Here is a 16,725-nt window from a genome sequence, read left to right on the forward strand (position 1 = left end):
AAAAAACAACTAAGATCCAGATGTTTAACTCTGTCCCTAACTATGTATGTGTTGGACCCTCCCCTACACAACCCTGGCTGGCAACTAAGTACCACACAGCCACTCACTCACTCCCTCTCCAATAGTGGGATGGAGGAGAGACTCCAAAGAATAAAGTGAGAAAACCCATGGGTTGAGATAAGAACAGTTTAATAATTTAAATAAAATCATAATAATAATATACAAAACAAGTGATGCACAATATAATTGCTCACCACCTGCCAAATGACTGCACAGCCAGTTCCTAAGCAGTGGCCCCCCAGCTAACTTCTCTCTAGTTGATATACTGAGTGTGACATCATATGGTATAGAATATCCCTTTGGCCAGTTTGGGTCATCTGTCCTGGCTGTGCCCCCTCCCAGTTTCTTGTGCACCCCAGCATTCTTGCTGGCAGAACATGAGAAGCTGAAAAGTCCTTGACTTAGTGTAAACACTACTTAGCAGCAACTAAAACATCAGTGTGTTATCAATTCTCTTCTCATTTTAAATCTAAAATGCAGCACTATACCAACTACTAGGAAGAAAATTAACTCTGTCTCAGCCAGAACCAGGACAACAGTCCATGCAGCTGTATAGTAGTTTAGTATGCCCCAAAATTCTAAATTCTCTCACAGAAAGAGAGCAGAGCTGGGGACTGCATCACCAACACTGTCCTAAATGGCCTTCTTTTCTTTGACTGCTGAGCCTTTGTCCTAACTTATCCAAAATATCTCTAGGCTAATGAGGACCACGTGCCAGTGACACTTCATTTAAAAGGGAAAAAAAGGAAGTTAATGTTGTGGCATGTAGATATTTAAAAAATAAATCAAATAACACTTGGCATTATAAATGGAAATCAATGAACTGCAAAATTGTATTTGTTCTAGCTGGATAGAGTGCTTGCTGAGTTCCAAGCTGTTTGTCCCTTTCCGAGGAGAGACGGGGTCCGCTCCCTTTGTACTGTAGTTGCAAGGCTGTCATGAAATAAGACTTGGAACTTTCCACCTTAAAAACAGTTTATGCATATGAGAAAAAGTTAATCTCATAACATCCCACTGAACACAAATCCTAGCCCTCGTTTACAGAGAAAATGAAGGGAGAGTGGATATTCTGTCTGAAGCCATGAAGCAAGTCTCTGTTAGAGGTGAAATGTTTGGCTCCCAGTACTATTCTGATTATGTTGCTCTTAAAATTCTTTCAGTATCTATGAACTGCAGGCAGCATAATAATGACAATTAATGATAAAGCACCGCAGTGGATAAAGGCAGCAGGTATACAGTTGCCCTGTATTTCCAGGTGACACCTGGCTAGCTGTAACTTTCAGCTCAGGATGCCTGAAGATGTCACAGAGAACAGCATCAAGTCTCATCTGCACTGCACTCAGCTTCACTGCTTTTCTGCAAATCTGATTCTTGATGTCTTTATAAATCTTAAGAAAACCAGATATGACCTAGAACTCTGCTCAACTGGAATATTGACATATTCCTGTGTGGAACAAATAAAAGTATTCCTGTTATGAACAGTCCATTATTACCAACCTATCTACAATACCAGCTTTTTGTCTTCTTCCCTATTCTGTAATGTGGATAATGATGATTATTCATATTACACATTGAAACAAATAGCATTTCTTATATGTTCTCACTGACTCTCAGTGCCTGGAATTACCATACAAAAGCTAAATTGTTCTAAGGATTTTTATCACATCAAATTGCATTGGTCAAAAGCCCTCCAAAACTCTCTTCCCAGGATTTTCATATATACAGTCATGAGAACTGCAGTTTTCATTTCACTTTCCAAAGGCTGTGGGGTTTTAAACTCCTGTGCTTGAGGATAGGAAGCCAATCAAATGTACCTTGTGGGGCTACAGAAGATTGTTTTCAGGCTGGAGAAGGCACAACTGGATGGAAGTGTGGGAACCGGTCTTATTCTTCAGCTCTTATTCTGCCACCTCTGACAACAGGGTAAGGTGCAAGCTAAAAAGAAGAGACAGGTAAAATGAGCACAACTTATTCTTTGAAGTCTGAACAGGTGATGCTTGAGGTTAGAACAATGCAGTAAAATATTATTAGAGCAAAATATGAAGAACCTGGAATGTGTGATTTTTAGCTCTGTGGCCTTCCAGCACTCTGCCTGCAGGAGGAGCCTGTTCCAGCCACCAGGAGTCTCCTACCAAAGAGTTGTGTCTTCTAAAACAGTTCTCCAAAAATTTTAACTGTATGGAGTATGCTGCAAAAAGCAGTTTTCAAAAAATAGGTACCAGCTCTGTCCTTGATATTAAACAGGATCATTTGGATTACTGCAATCAAATATTTAAAAAGCATTCATTACAAATGTGAATTTACATCCCCTCAATTGTAGAAATGATCAGAAGAACATCTCATTTAAAATTAGCATTCCTTAAGTAAGGCTTAAAAATGGAATTAATTGGAGAATAATAGTCTATCCAACTCTTCTGCCTTCAACTTTTGCGTGTATTTATCACCAAAGTCTTTAAAATAAAAATAACTTTTTCTTAAGAAATATATAGACCATTATTATTTTCAGCCTGTATCAGTTTAGGATGGTGGTTATTTTGGGTTGATTCCCTTGTGATGAGGATGCTGATGAAGCTGGGTAATTCTTTATATCAGTGCTCTCGATTAACACGGAATGCGCAAAGCCTTTTGCCCTTGAACTTTTAAAACAAAGGCCAAACAAGAAGCAAGGAGTTGTGTTTACAATTTCAAATGTCTTTTGCTTGAAAGCACAGTACCCAAAATCCCTCCCTTGCCTTTTGTCTGGGGTCACACTGCTGGGCGCTCCTCCAGCTACACCTGAGCGTTCTTGGCTCTGTCCTGTTTCTGTCTCTCTTCAATGCCCTCAAAGAAATTGCTGCCTTCACGTTGATCTCTTCCTTAATGGGTAGATTAGCCCCCAGACTAATCTCACTGCTTCGTTCAGATTCCTGAAGAGCCTTATGGGGAGCCTGCCCAGCTTCAATTTGGTCAGTTAACTGTATCTGGAAGAATGGCTAATTATTCTTTTCTCACCTGAATGGCTGGCATCCATCAAGAACATCAGCCCAAGCCTGCAGGATATACTGAATCCTTTCTGAAACACTCTAAACTCAATGATCATTGTTTTACGTGCTGTCCCACCCCTGCTGCTGCTACCCGAGACTGTATCTGCAGAGCCAAGGCTCCAGTATCATCCAGCCCAGCGCCAGGGGCTCCCCACACTTCGTACAGCCTGCTGTCATTTCCAAACACTGCTTTTCAGAACAAGAGGTATTAGGCCATTGGGAACTGTTTCAGGGTTGACTTTGCTGCTCCTGCTATTACCTTGACTTTGAACTAGTGTTATCTCGGATGGCTTTTTGTCTGTCTACATCTTCCTGATGTGTAGCTAGACACGGCAGTGGAAATGCTGTTGAATAAGAACCTACCAAAGACTCCAGGGTTCCTTTGTGCCCAGATGCCATCTGCTGTGAACTTGGGCACTCCTCAACTCTGTCATCCTTGCACTGTGCTGTCCAGGCTGGAGACAAAGCTTTCAGCTGCCCTGTGGACAAAAAAGGAATTTCATTTCTTCTTCAGAGGCTACACAGAGGGAAGTATGTCTTATTATGGTAAACGAAAACACTGTCTGCAACAAATGAACAAGCTCTGGCTGTCAGCATAAAACATTCATAGACTGTATGCTGAAGGAAAGGCAGATTATTTCTTGGGGATCACAGTCCTTCTTTTTGTCCTTTTTGGTTCAATGGTTTCTTGCTATGTTTCTTGTCTGTTGGCAAACCAATTTCCCTTGTATTTCAGAGGAAATATGCTGAATAACAGATCACAGGCCAGTTACTCGGCTGATGCCAACTGACATCTGTATAAGCTAAACCAAGTGATCTTTGGCCCCAGTAGAGGCAGAAGTCAACCCTATGTACACAATACATACACACACAAGCAAAAAAAAAAAAAAGCCAAACCCAGGCCACACCACTCCAAAGATTATAAGTAATTAAGCAGAACAAAGGTCTGTCCCTAAATGCTAAAGATCAGTGTAAGGGTTTTTTTTATGGCTGATAACACAGCATGCCTCACTGTTAAGCTGAGGACTTTTTATAGCTGAACAAAACCTAACAATCAGCTTTTATGTAGCATGTCTCATAAAAAAAATGAGAATGTGCTCTACCAAGAAGGTCAACATTGTTATCTCCATTTCTCAGAAAGGAAAGCTGAGCAGCAGAGCGTGGAGGTAAGGTGCCTGAGGCGCCTTACTTAGAGGGGTGTAGGAGTGCAGAAGAGGACTTCACCAGTCTAGAAGTCAGGAACAAGTATAAAAAGGCCAACCTCTACTCGGGCGGTGACACACGCAGAGCCTTGTTTATAGTACGTCTGTTTCCTGACCACTGCAAACACTAACTCAGCTCCACCGACTACGCTGAGAGCGCCTGCCAGGGCCGTGTCCACGCTGGGGGACAGGCAGAGGAACAAGTTCCTGCACCGTCAGCTGGAGTATGAAATTACAGCACTTCAGCTGCTCTGCTGGAGCCGCCGCCACCAAGGCGAGGGCCTGCTCACCCTTCAATGAAGTGGTGTAAACCACACCGGCGCTGGGGGAAGGAGCTGAGGAAAGGGCAGGTTAGGAAGAAAGCCAGGAGGGGGGGATTTACTGAATCTATCGCTGTTCAGCTATCCCAGACGGTACATCTTTACAACACTTCTGAAACTCCAGTTTCAGGGAGCTGGTGCACTGCAGTGCCAGCGCCTAAGGCAGAGCCAGCATGGCGTTTGCGGCTGTACAGGGTCAGTCCCTCTGCAGGGCAGCCCAAAGGAAACAGCCAATCTCCTGACCCCAGGGGACTGCTCATTGACCCAAGATCCTGCTCCTAATTGCTCCAGGAAGCAAGTAAACGATATGGCAACATTTATTGTTTGGTTGAACATGAAACTTAGGTAGCTGTGAAATCCAATGCAGTAAACACTGGGTACTACCAAAGGGAAGATAATGACAGACACACACGCACACACAGGGTCAGTGACAGGTTCTTTTTGTTCGTCCTTGTCTTATCCTTTGCCAGCGAGGAATGGATCATCCATCTGGGAAAATCCTTGGGTGCATGTTTCCTACACGCTGCCAGGGAGTGGAGAGTGAACATGTTGCACCTTGCTGCAGAGTTCAGAGTTCTCCACTGAGGAGAGAGGAGGTTCGCTCTCCCTTCCTGCTGTGTGTGCAGGAAAAGAAAAAAAAAACAACAAAACAACAAAAAACCAACAACAAACCAGCACCTCTCAGGATAACTCATTAACCCAAATTACCTTCCGTTCTTATCTCGCTCTGCTGGTAAGTCACACTAACGGCCTTTCAGGAAGACTTTGAGAACCCTGCAAAGGTCCTCCGCGTGACTTTTCAGACACGTTGGAGACCTGCCAGTGCCCATTCCTTTTCCTGACCAGCAGCCCAGCAAGGGAAGCTGGTGTGCCAGGCTCACCTCCTGAGAGAGGCTGCTCCACCTGCCTCTGCTTTACCCTGCATGACTCACAAACTGCGGTTTCCACATTTAAATCCCAGCACCATCCCCTGCAGCCAGCTCACCCTGTGGGTCGCTCTGCCTTTCAGCTCGACGTGGGAAAAATCTGGGAGCAGCTAGTCTTTTGATAACGAAGCATATAGCACACTGTGCATCTATATGTTGTCATGGAGATGCCATGGGATACATCTGAGGGGTTTGCTGGTTGGGTTCCTTCTGCATCACACAGTTGTACAGAAATTAGGTTTTGACGAAAATATAGTACCCAGAGTTTTCCAGAGCATAAGTGGAACATAGATCTGTGTCAGAGCAGATCAGGTCACCTTATTCATGATAACTTGCAAGTGTCATAATTTTTTATTTTCCACTTAAATTGCTCTTGATTTCATATCCACACAACATCGCCAAGATCAGAGAATTAAACTAGTCGAAAATAATTGAGGGGGAAAAGAAGCAGGCCATATGTTTTAAAAGCAACAATTAAAAATGCAAGATGACAGAGTATAATACACTTCTGCAAAGACAGTGGGAGTGAAATAACTGGTCAAGGAATTGCCCTTAACAATTAACCTGAGACATCTGAAACCTGCATCATTTTCCACCTCTACCTAAAGTTTTTAAGGTGAGCAATTTTACCTCTTGTGTTCATCTTATTTTTTTTTTTCTATTAATGTTCTCACAAATTTAATAAAAGGTATTCTTAGTTAATCAAGGATTTTTTTTTAATCTTTTAAAAGGAGAAAGAATTAATCCATTTCTAAATCACAACTTGTCCATAAAAGACAAATCACCTTGCCAATGGAAGTAATTCCAAACAGTGCAGTAAATGCCTGCAGTCAAACAGGCCAAGGACCTATCAGCTAATTATGTAATTAGAAGCAAACTTGAGAAGCCACCACCAGCTCACAACCTGCAGACCATCTCCAATCTGAGCATTTAAAAAAAAAAAATCATTTTAGTCTTTCTACACAACATCCTTATGGTATAGCTTTTTCTATCTATCCACACTGTTAAACCTCTCACCTATTCCAAGTTCTTGCCTAACTGCACTAGGTGCATCTTTTTAATTGTACTTAGAAGTGACAGTCAGCTGCTGGCCTCCTTCTGAAGTTATTCAGATCTGAGATTGCTCTACAGAACCTGCTGCATTTTCATACCACTGCTAGTGCAGATCCACTGACTGAGTAAAGCTCCCTTGTGTCTGTTGACATGAATAATCCCCAACATTTTTAATATAGGCTGCCTTTGCCAGTTGGCTGACACTTGTGCTATGCCATGAATAAAAGCTATTCGATGACAGTTGAGAAATGGACACGAGACACTTGCTGCTATATTTCCTCTGCTGTATGGGAACTAGTCTCTATTGTTTGTCACGTGCAGGAATGGAAAGATGTTAAAGGCAACTTGAACGCAGCCAGCGATGATGTCGTAGTGCAAGGCAATATAGCAAAGTGAGACCCAAAACCTCTTCTAATAGCCTGCTTCTTATCTATGTTCCTCAAATTGTTTTGCTGCCTACAGGAAGTTTAAGCTGCCATAAGTTTAAACAACATGCATTTTAATGCATTTACCTAGCTAGAATGTCCAAAACGTGCCTTCACATTAACATAGAAAATATTCCTCTTACTACCCAGCTAGGAAAGGTTTAGAGTTTTCTGTATATCGTATAAGCAACAGGATTAATAATGGATGGTTACTTACCAGTGACCGCTGCTCTTCAAAAGCCTCTTGTGTGTTTGTATCTATGCGATGTGCACTATAGGAGAACCACAAATTCCTGGTGTGAAGAACATGCACTCGAGGAAAACCACATGCGACAACAGCTCCGGAAACTGCACGTGAGTGCACACGGGGTGTTATCGCTAGCAAAGAAGAAAACAGGATTTAAGGTCAGGTTCACAGAATGAGAGGGAAAAATGTTTGACTAATAGAAAGTGTGAGATGGATTGAGGTGTCAGAGGAGTGTGAAGAAAAAAACCAAGATTGAACCATCAAAAAATGAGATTAAATGAGCAAAAGGAGGAATGACTGGGGGAGTACAGGCAGGAGGAAGAGTGGGAGGAATGAGGTCTAAGTAACATTACAGAAGGCCTTGAAGGGGAAGGTAGGGAGATTTAATTGGAAGCTGAGAGAGAAATGAAATCAGTGGGATTTGAGAGAGATAGGCTGGTGTGTCACAGCTGTGGGATTTTTAGCAACAAACTTGTGAGCAAAATGGGGGCAAGAAAGTAAAAGGAGAGGAGGGAGGACAGACTGCTGCAGCATTGGCATCTATGACATGGTTAAGAGTCTTGAAGATGAACAGTGAGGGAAAGGTAGATTTAAAGAAGATGCAATACATCCTAATACTTTAGGAGATAAAACGTATAGAAAATGCATTAAATCTCTTTTATTTACAAAAAAATCCTCAACATAATGAAGTTTAAAGGACTAGCGGGAAGAGACAGCACACAGTATACTCAGCAGGCAAACTCCTTAAAAGTATATCCAGCAACCTGCAAAAAAATCAACATGAAAAGGGCTGTTATCCTGATATGGAGCATTCACTTGATTCCAGAACAAGCTGATCCTTGGCCTGGGTTTTGCACTTACTGATAAGTAATAATAAGCAGATCTACAGGTTAGTCAAAAACTATCTCCCACAGAAGTCCTTACCAGAGTTTTCCCTGGCCCAGCTGAGAGAGGCTCTGCCCTCTCCCCTGTTTTCAGGTCAGAGCTGGAGCTGACAAAATGCACCTGCCATAACGACTCACCAGTAGCGACCCTGCACCTTCAATATAAAGTTTCAAGCACCTGATATTAGCGTGACTCAGGCGAGCTTTGCTGTCTGCCTGCTAGGCCTGGTGTTTGTTTTGCTGTTATGGGGCAGCTCAGACCTTTGTGGTGTTGCTGCTGCTGCTGCCGCCGGGGGCTTCACACAAGGAAAGATGAGATGGTGATGCTTCATAGCCGTCTCTGGGGAAAGTGAGGCCTGTGATCCCCAGCAAATGGCTGAGACAAGAATCTGCAGGAAACCAGCTGAAGCAGCATGAGAAAAATGAGAAGACAGAATTATTTTCCCCCGAGAAGAGAGGAAAAATGGTATGCATACATAGACAGTGTCCTGGTGGTTACAAGGTGAGACACAGCGACACAATGATGGCATAATTTCCAGATGATATGTTGAGTAGAAGATGCTTTGGAAAGCTCTATTAGCCAGATCAGCTTTTGGGATGTGTGACTAACAGCAATGGGCCATAATAATTATTTTTTAAATGTCACTTCAAGCACAGTTTTATCCTGATTATCACTAGAGCACATTTCTGGCACAATGTGCCTCTGTACAGTATTTGGTAGTATCTGAAGCTAGCACTCGGCTCTAGGCAAAGATGTTAAAAACAGTATATTATTTTGCTCTTGCAAGGGAGAATCTCACAATTAGGCCATCTGCTACCTTCCACACCAGTGACAGCTCGTCCTTGTATTTGCTGATGGAACCAGGGCTGGCAATTAAATAGCAGCCCTTCCTCCCCACCCTACTCCCCACTGCAACAGCTATACCCCTGCCCACTGGGCCACAGCTCCTCTCGTGCAGCACCCACCAGAGATTTCCTTCTCCACCTGAAAGCAGACAAGCTGCACTTTCCTGTGCCATGTGCCTCCCTGTAACCGCTATCTGTCCCTCTTCTTTTAGCCCAGCTGTGGCTCCCTGGAAACATCGTCATCACCCGAGGTGGGGAGGGCTGATGCTGATGTTGCAGAGAATGGAGCTGCAGCTCCTTGATGGCATGATGCCATTCCCACATCATGTCAAGCAGTCGCAGTCAGCAGAGAGCTGCCTCTGCACCTGGTGTGCCTGCTTTCATGTTGCTTGAGCTTCCTTGGGACAAATCTTCTGTTTCAAAGTAGACTGAGAAAATGACTGATAGGCCACAGTAGTTAGTCTTCTCCTTCCATTCCCTCGCCCTTGCTGCACTCATCAGGCATCCTCCTGTCCTCCACCTCCCTGCAGAAGACAGCTCTCTTCAGTAGGCTGCTGGTGGGTAAGGTGCCTGACTCAAGGGTTTTATTTCTTTTCAGAAAGATGGACATCTGAAGTTGGTATTTTTTGTGTCTCTCAAATTCATAATCCTGTAATGGCTGCAGTATTCAGCAGCTGAGTTACTACAGCACAGCGGCTGGGTGCAGCAGCATGTTCGGAGGCTGAGTGCCAAGCTGGGAGCAGATGAACATGCTGCACACGCTTTAGGAGCCACAGAGACCCAGAGCAGCTCTGTGCTGTCAGATACAACGCTTTGCCTTCTTTCAGCACATCAAACACATTAACATGCTTTCAGCAGGAACTGAAGACCCAGGCACAAGAAGGCAGACCTTGGGCATAGCTTCACAATTACTTTTGCTCTGACAGTTTTGCAGAAAGCTAAATATTCATGCATTCCAATTAGCATATGTTTCTTTAAGGAGGCTTGTTCTCTTAGGTGGTAATTCGAGCTGAACTGCCAAGCACAACGGCATTGCATTTACGGTGCTGGATGAATTCACCTGTGGGGCAGCAGCTTAGTGCAAGAGTCCCTGCATCACCCAAATAATGAAACGGGGCTTGCTCAACTCGTGTTTTCCCTTGCTGGGCTCTCTGGCTTGGGCAGACATTTGAAACGGGAGGTGGTCTGGGTCGATGGAGATGATGTTTGTCATGGGGAAGAGGACGCGTTTGTGCTGCCAGGCAACCGGCTCTGCAGCGCCCGTGCCAATGGCTGCAAACACCTCTGCAGAGGCAGGTCTAGAGGAGGGGCCAACCTGGGGCTGCTTGCTGCTGGGGGGCCCCCACCACCCCATGGAGCCCAGGGGGTGGGACAGCTGTTCCCTGAGAGGCCCCCACAGAGTCAAAGTGGGGAGATAGGGCTGTGTCCCCTCCCTTGCCCACCTGGGGGTCCCTGTCTGGGGGACAGAGCAGCGAGGAGAGCAGGCAGGACCTTTGGCGAACTTTCTGCCCTGCTTCAGGTACAGTGCGGGTCAGTGCTGCTCAGCAGGGGCTGAGTAATCTGCCCTTGCAGTGCAGACCCGGGTGAGAGGCTGCTGTTTGCATGGCAGCACCGCAGGGTCTGCAGGAGTGTCTGCAGAGCCCCCCGCCCTTCCTCAGCACACATCCTCAGGCACATGGGGGTCATTTCACCCCTTCTGCAGCAAGCTTGCCAGTCCTGCCCACTCACCCATCTCCATCCTGTGGCATGGCCTCACTGCAGGGCTGGCAAAACCCAGGCGCTCCTTCCCTCACCCACTTTTCACCCTCTATTTGTGCCCCAAAGAAACAAACCCCTCCTCATCGTCCTCTCTGCTGCATCTTCAGCCACTCCTGACAGGGATAAAGGAGGGTAGATGAGAGGGACCCCAGACTGGTGTTGGTACCACTGTGGGGAGGAGGTGCAGTTGCTATTTCAGCTGATGGGCTCTGAAGGGAAGTCTTTCGCCCTACTCCTAGTCTGGATCATAAGTTTCTTTCCTCAAGCCCTGCTGCAATCTACTGCACACAGTTTGTCAACTGAGGATACAATAGATTTTACTCATGACAGATAGGCATACATATGTATATATGCACGGAAAACTCATTCAGTAGGATTAGGCAAAATTACTGTAGGGTGTGCAAAACATCAGTGCCATCCACTGCAAGCATGCCCTTTGCTTACTCATTTTGATAAATGACTTTGATTTCTTCCAGCCTCTCACTCCAGGAATATTCTTGCAAAGACAACGTGCAGGCCTTTGTATTAAGCATTTCAAGAAGTTTGCATGCGGTGACAGTTAAGCCTCTACAATCTTATATCACGTGGGGTAATTTTTATTCCAATTTTCATTAATTTTTGTTTTACAGTTTAGGGGTAGATACCTGAGATGCTTAGGAACACATCTTATTCCATCCTGCTTTGTCCTTCATGGGCAGGGTTTGGTCTTAAGTCCAGTGGGAGAGACACAACTTGAATTCAGAGACATACAGATGACCCCTTCACACCCTAAAAATACCAATGTGAGGTGAGAGCAAGTGAAGGAGAAGGCAAGACTAGATAGGAATCATGTCCCTTCTGGAATCATGTGTCCCCCTTACTTGCAGCGCAGGGTCTAGATGCAGGTTGCAGTGGGCAGAAGTGCAACAGCAGTAGCAAAGTGCAGTTCAAAATATCAGTGTTTGTTCCTGAAGCTCCCTCCCATTTCCCCTGCATTTCATCACTTCTGCTTGTGGGGAGGCAGGTGGCACAGCTTCCCAATGCAGATGGCCGTAGGAGATGGAGCGCTGCCTCCTCCCGTGCCTGTGGGTGCAGGCGACCGAGTCTCTCCCAGCCTGAGCTGCCTGGACCGGGAAGCAGACGCTGTGACAGTCGTGGGCAACGCTGCCTGATGATTCACTCCAACTCGCTGTTCATTCCCTTGGGAACCCAGAAGGGAGGCAGGGAGCAGATCAGCACCCTGCAGCCCCAGTTTCCCCATACCTCAGCTTACCCCTTCTGGGAGCCTATGCCCCTACCTAAGGGGAGTATGGAAAACCTGTCAGAATAAACACCCTTAAAGATTATTTTTAGGAGGGACAAAGCAAGGATCTAAACTGCCACCTTGAACTCCCGTCAGTCCTAATAAAAAGTAAGGGGTGAGCTTGAGGGCTGTCATTCAAACTGGGCGAGCTATGGAGATGCAGAGTGCTACCAGTAGGCCACTGGGCTGACCTGGAAATAGCTTTTTTAGCAGCGTTAAAATACCTGACTTTGACAGTCTGCATGCTGGTTTGTGTATGCGTAATTTGCTGCGATCATGCTATAAATCAAGATGAGACTGCTAAAATTATGTATGACCTCATTTGATAGATTATCTAATAAGGAATTTGCTAATGCAGTTTATCACTTAAAAAGCCATACAACTGCTAAGGATGAGTACTTTGCTGCAGCACATTTAAACCCAATTGTCAGAGGAGAAAAGCAAGCAGATTTCAGAGGTGAGTTAGAAGAGCATCCTTATGAGGATGATGTCTTCACTAAATCAGTGGTGCAATGCAGCAAGCAGGGTGGAAAGGAGTCTCCTCTGGATAAAGGTACAGAAAGCTGCTAGACAAGGCTGCACTGTGTGAGAATACTGCATGGACTCACTGACCAGGAGAGCCTTCATGAGTGTAAATACTTGTATCCTAATGGGCGTGCTTGATTTTATTGTTTGATCTAGTGTTGTCTTTTTACTGTTATGACATTTCAGTTCTGTTTCCCTGTCTTGCAAGCAGATCGAATATCCCTGATACATGGAAAAAAACTACCAGCTTAGACCTCTAGCTCTAACTTGCTATTCAGGTTATCATGCTTGTCAGAAAGAAAAGAGTAATTGTTTTGCTGCTATATGTTACCACCAAATATTTTTGTTCTTCTAGTCCTGTGACTCATTTAAAGACTGAACATCACTTCCATGTACACAAATAGAACTATAAAGCAGCTCAAGCCAATGGAACGAAGCTTGTTTTGCAGGTTTGTTAACCATGTATTCTGTTCCAATCCCAAATTTATGATTAATATAAATGCCATTTCCTTTACTGATGATTTTATAAAGCTCATTCTGGGGTCCGAATGCCCATATACATTCCCTGGATGTATGATACTGTTCAAAGCCTCTGAGATAAACATTAAACCTTCTCACAACTCCATGTGTGTGGGGAGGGGGGAGGTGTTAGAGAAGTGATGATTTTGAACTCCATCTTAGGTTTGGGCAAAATGAGGTGGAAACATGAGAGAGCTTACAAAAGGCCACCCAGAAAATCGCTATTGGAGCCAGGGCTAAATCTCTGATTTGCCCAATTCCCACCTTGCCTCCTGACTGCCCAGAGCAAAACCGACAAACATCCCTTTTGCACCCTCTTCACCTTGAGCACGTCTTGCCTCGTTTGCAACACTGCCCAAAAGGTGGAGTTTGTTCTTCAGGGGAAATAATGCTTTATGGCAGAAATGGGGAAATTTGACATTGCTTTACAGAAAGTGGGATGTGATCATTGGCATACGGAGGCAGCAGGTAATTTTACTGAGTGCTACCGAGTCAATACACCACATGAAACCTCCACATTGACTTAAGTGTGTAACTAATAATCTGGGATTATACAGGAGCTGCTGGTGTCACAAAAAAAGCAAAGATACCCATGAAGCATTGTAAACGCCAGGGACCTGGATCAAGGAGCTAAAGAAGGATATTTTGGTAGAGTTGAATATTACAGTCACACAGAGGACTCCCCATGACATTTGCATAGGAAGCCCACCTAAATATTATGATGCCTGTATTGATAATGTAGTCCAAGTTGAGTAGCTGGGACTGTTCCTGAGAGAACTGGAGAGTCTGCATTTCTGCATGAACACACAAAACACAGCTGTGTATATACATCTGACTGGAATGATTTATCTACAGAAGAGAAAAACACAAAGTAACAGCAATATCATCTGCCTCATCGAATGGCCCAGCTCTAAATGGGAGAAGCCACTTGAGGGGTAAGAGCTCACCACCATGCCACATCACCATTTGTGGTTTTCCCCACTGACATTAATTGATACAAATGGAGTTAGTGGATTTTACATTGAAGACACATCTCTACAACAAGCTGGACTCAGGGCATCTGCTCACTCACCCTAGACTGTCAAACAGCATCCCAATGATAATTTTCCATCACAGTTGACATGGCTTAGACATGAATTTCATCATAAAGCTTTCATTAGTCATTCCTTGAGCCATACTGTTTCATGAGCTCTTACCCTTCCCCAAATAAAATCTAGCTATCAGTAACGCTTCTCAGAGACCTACCAGTAGTTGTGTGGTGCAACCTGTAGCAGCCAGGTGGAATGGCAGAATTTACTCCTCTGCATTTTATCTCCTGTCATCAGCAAGGCAAAGTAAAAACAGCTGCTCTGAGCCCACATTATTGCAGTGAGTTTCCAAGGGAGATGATGCTGAACCTCATTCAAAATCAAGAGAAGAAATAAAGGTCCTATACCTTTGAAGTTGAATGCTTTTTGTTCTTCAATACAGATCTATCCAAAATACATGCTTCTCATTCCTGCTGGGCAGTAAACCTTGCCATGTAGCTTCATGTACTGTGCTTGGCCATATGGTTAGTTATGCACCATGAAGCTATACATATCATAAAAATAGTACTGGTAGAATTATTCTTGAAACATCACTTATGGGCCAAAAATATCCTTTAGAAGAAACAGACTGCGAAAGTACATGTTGAGGTTGCTATCTGGCGCAATACGCAAATTTTCCTGCTGTGCAAATCGAAAGGTGGATTGCTTTGAAAACAGAGTAAACATTCCTGGAAGGACAGGACTGAAATACGTAACAGGAACTACAGCGAGCATCTGCGGATCAACAGTTAGATTTCCCAGAGAAGTCCAGGGGATGCGGGAGGAGAGCAAGGCTGCAGCTGAGGTTGTAACCTGAGGACCATGCTACACTCCTTCAAAGGATGGAAATCCCACCCCACCACGCATTCTCCTAGATCATATGGGAGATCTGCAGCTGAGTCACTGTAGAAGAGCAATGTAGAAATTTCCAAGGCTGTAAGCAGCAAAGTTTTACAGACATCCTATTATGTTCAACTTACATAATCTGAGTACTTAGCTGCTCAGATAATATAGTGATAGATCTTTATGGAATTAAAAACGAAAAAGCTTATCACAGATAATAACATAGCAAGAATAGAATTATAGTTCTCAAAAAATCTGTAAAATAAGTTCCAGGTTCTTTCTGGTTTTATCAGACATTTGCAAGAGGGACTTACTGCAACAAAGATCACACCTCAACCCCTATAGTCATGACATCATTTACACTGAACTTCTCAAAGCATTGTTTTGCTTTTGGAAAGAGAAGCTTCTGGTGACTTAGAGACACAATAAAGCAAAGGTCAGCGTTCAAACAGTGGTCGTAAGAGAATTGGTTTGTTCCTCTTGAACTACAAACTTTGCACTAACTTCAGTGTGGATTCTTACTCTTGTGTGTAGGCAACACTAACATTTTGAAAAAGACAGGCAGCTCCTATCTCCAGGTACCAAAAAGATAAACACAAAGGTCTTGCACAAGTGGCTGCAGCAAGGTATGGCAAATAACACGGGAGAGTAATGATGCAAGCATGTTATCCCTAGAAATATTTCTTCTCTGATGACAAATTTTGGAGTTTATCTATTATACATAAAATGCTAAGGAGTTAGATCCTTCAATGGCTTAAGTTGTAGCTCTATCAAAGCATATGGAATTATGCTGATTTGTGTAAGCTGGTCACATATTTGCAAAACATATTTTGTCCTAGACGGCTGATAGACTCTCAGCAAGGCTCTTTAGAGTAAGGGAGCAGAAGGAAATAAGCCCTTTGAGTGAGAAGTAGGTCTTACCCAATTAAAAATGTACATTTTTTTCATATATACAAGCCATGTTATCTGTAATAAAATAACAAAGACTTGTGATCCAGAAACAGTATGGACACATATATGAACAATACAAGGGGGTGCTTACCCCAGAAGTGTTTCGCTGCACCGAGTCTGATACCTTCATCTGCTTTTCTGAAGTAGCACCTCTGGTGGTTCAGCTTCTGTGCAGGTTATCCAAGGACTCTTTTTCAAGTACCAGTATACTCGTAGGGATGCAGTTTATCTGAAAGGCAGACTATTCAAATGAGCATACAATAAACTTCTGCAGTTCCACATTTTTTCCACTGCAAAGCTTGTTCTTCCATCGCCTGACCCTTTGGTGCAAAATGCATCAACAGCCCAGAAGCTGGTATGTAAACTTCACATGCCAAACAGAGGGAATGCTAAGGACATTCATAGCTGAACAGTTTCCATGATGGGAGAAGACTAGATTCATGTGAGGGTGGAAAACTCAGTTTACCAATAGACGGACCATTTGCTGTGAAATAATTCGGTCAGTATTGGCATCAGACCAATTACTACTTTACACGGTGCAACTGTCCTTTGGGAAGCGTAGGCTTCCAGCTTCCATGACCAAACAGAGGACTGAAAAGGGCAAGGAATGATAACAAAGGAATTCAAGCTACGTACTACCAGAAAGCAGACCTGACTTCCAACCAAACACCTGCCACTGAAAACTGGCTCACAACAAAATCCTCATTTCCTTTGTGGAGTCTCAGGGATGAGAAGTAAAATGCCAAACTGTTTTGCTTATTGACAATAAAAGTCTGCCAGTTCTTTGCAGCCAC

The 16,725-nt window shown here is 44.0% G+C and overlaps 1 long non-coding RNA gene across 1 annotated transcript; it reads right to left on the reverse strand.

Moving 5' to 3' along the window:
* Nucleotides 1-288: 288 nt before the first annotated feature.
* LOC309437789 lies at nt 289-16,167 on the reverse strand. Its single transcript, XR_014183623.1, has 4 exons — nt 16,023-16,167; nt 7,227-7,387; nt 3,447-3,562; nt 289-1,995 (listed from the first exon to the last, which is right to left on the reverse strand). It is a non-coding gene; the product is annotated as an uncharacterized lncRNA (long non-coding RNA).
* Nucleotides 16,168-16,725: the final 558 nt, after the last annotated feature.

The sequence above is a fragment of the Streptopelia decaocto genome (assembly GCF_964273445.1).
Source record: "Streptopelia decaocto genome assembly, chromosome: 3".
In the NCBI taxonomy this organism is placed as follows: Eukaryota; Metazoa; Chordata; class Aves; order Columbiformes; family Columbidae; genus Streptopelia; species Streptopelia decaocto.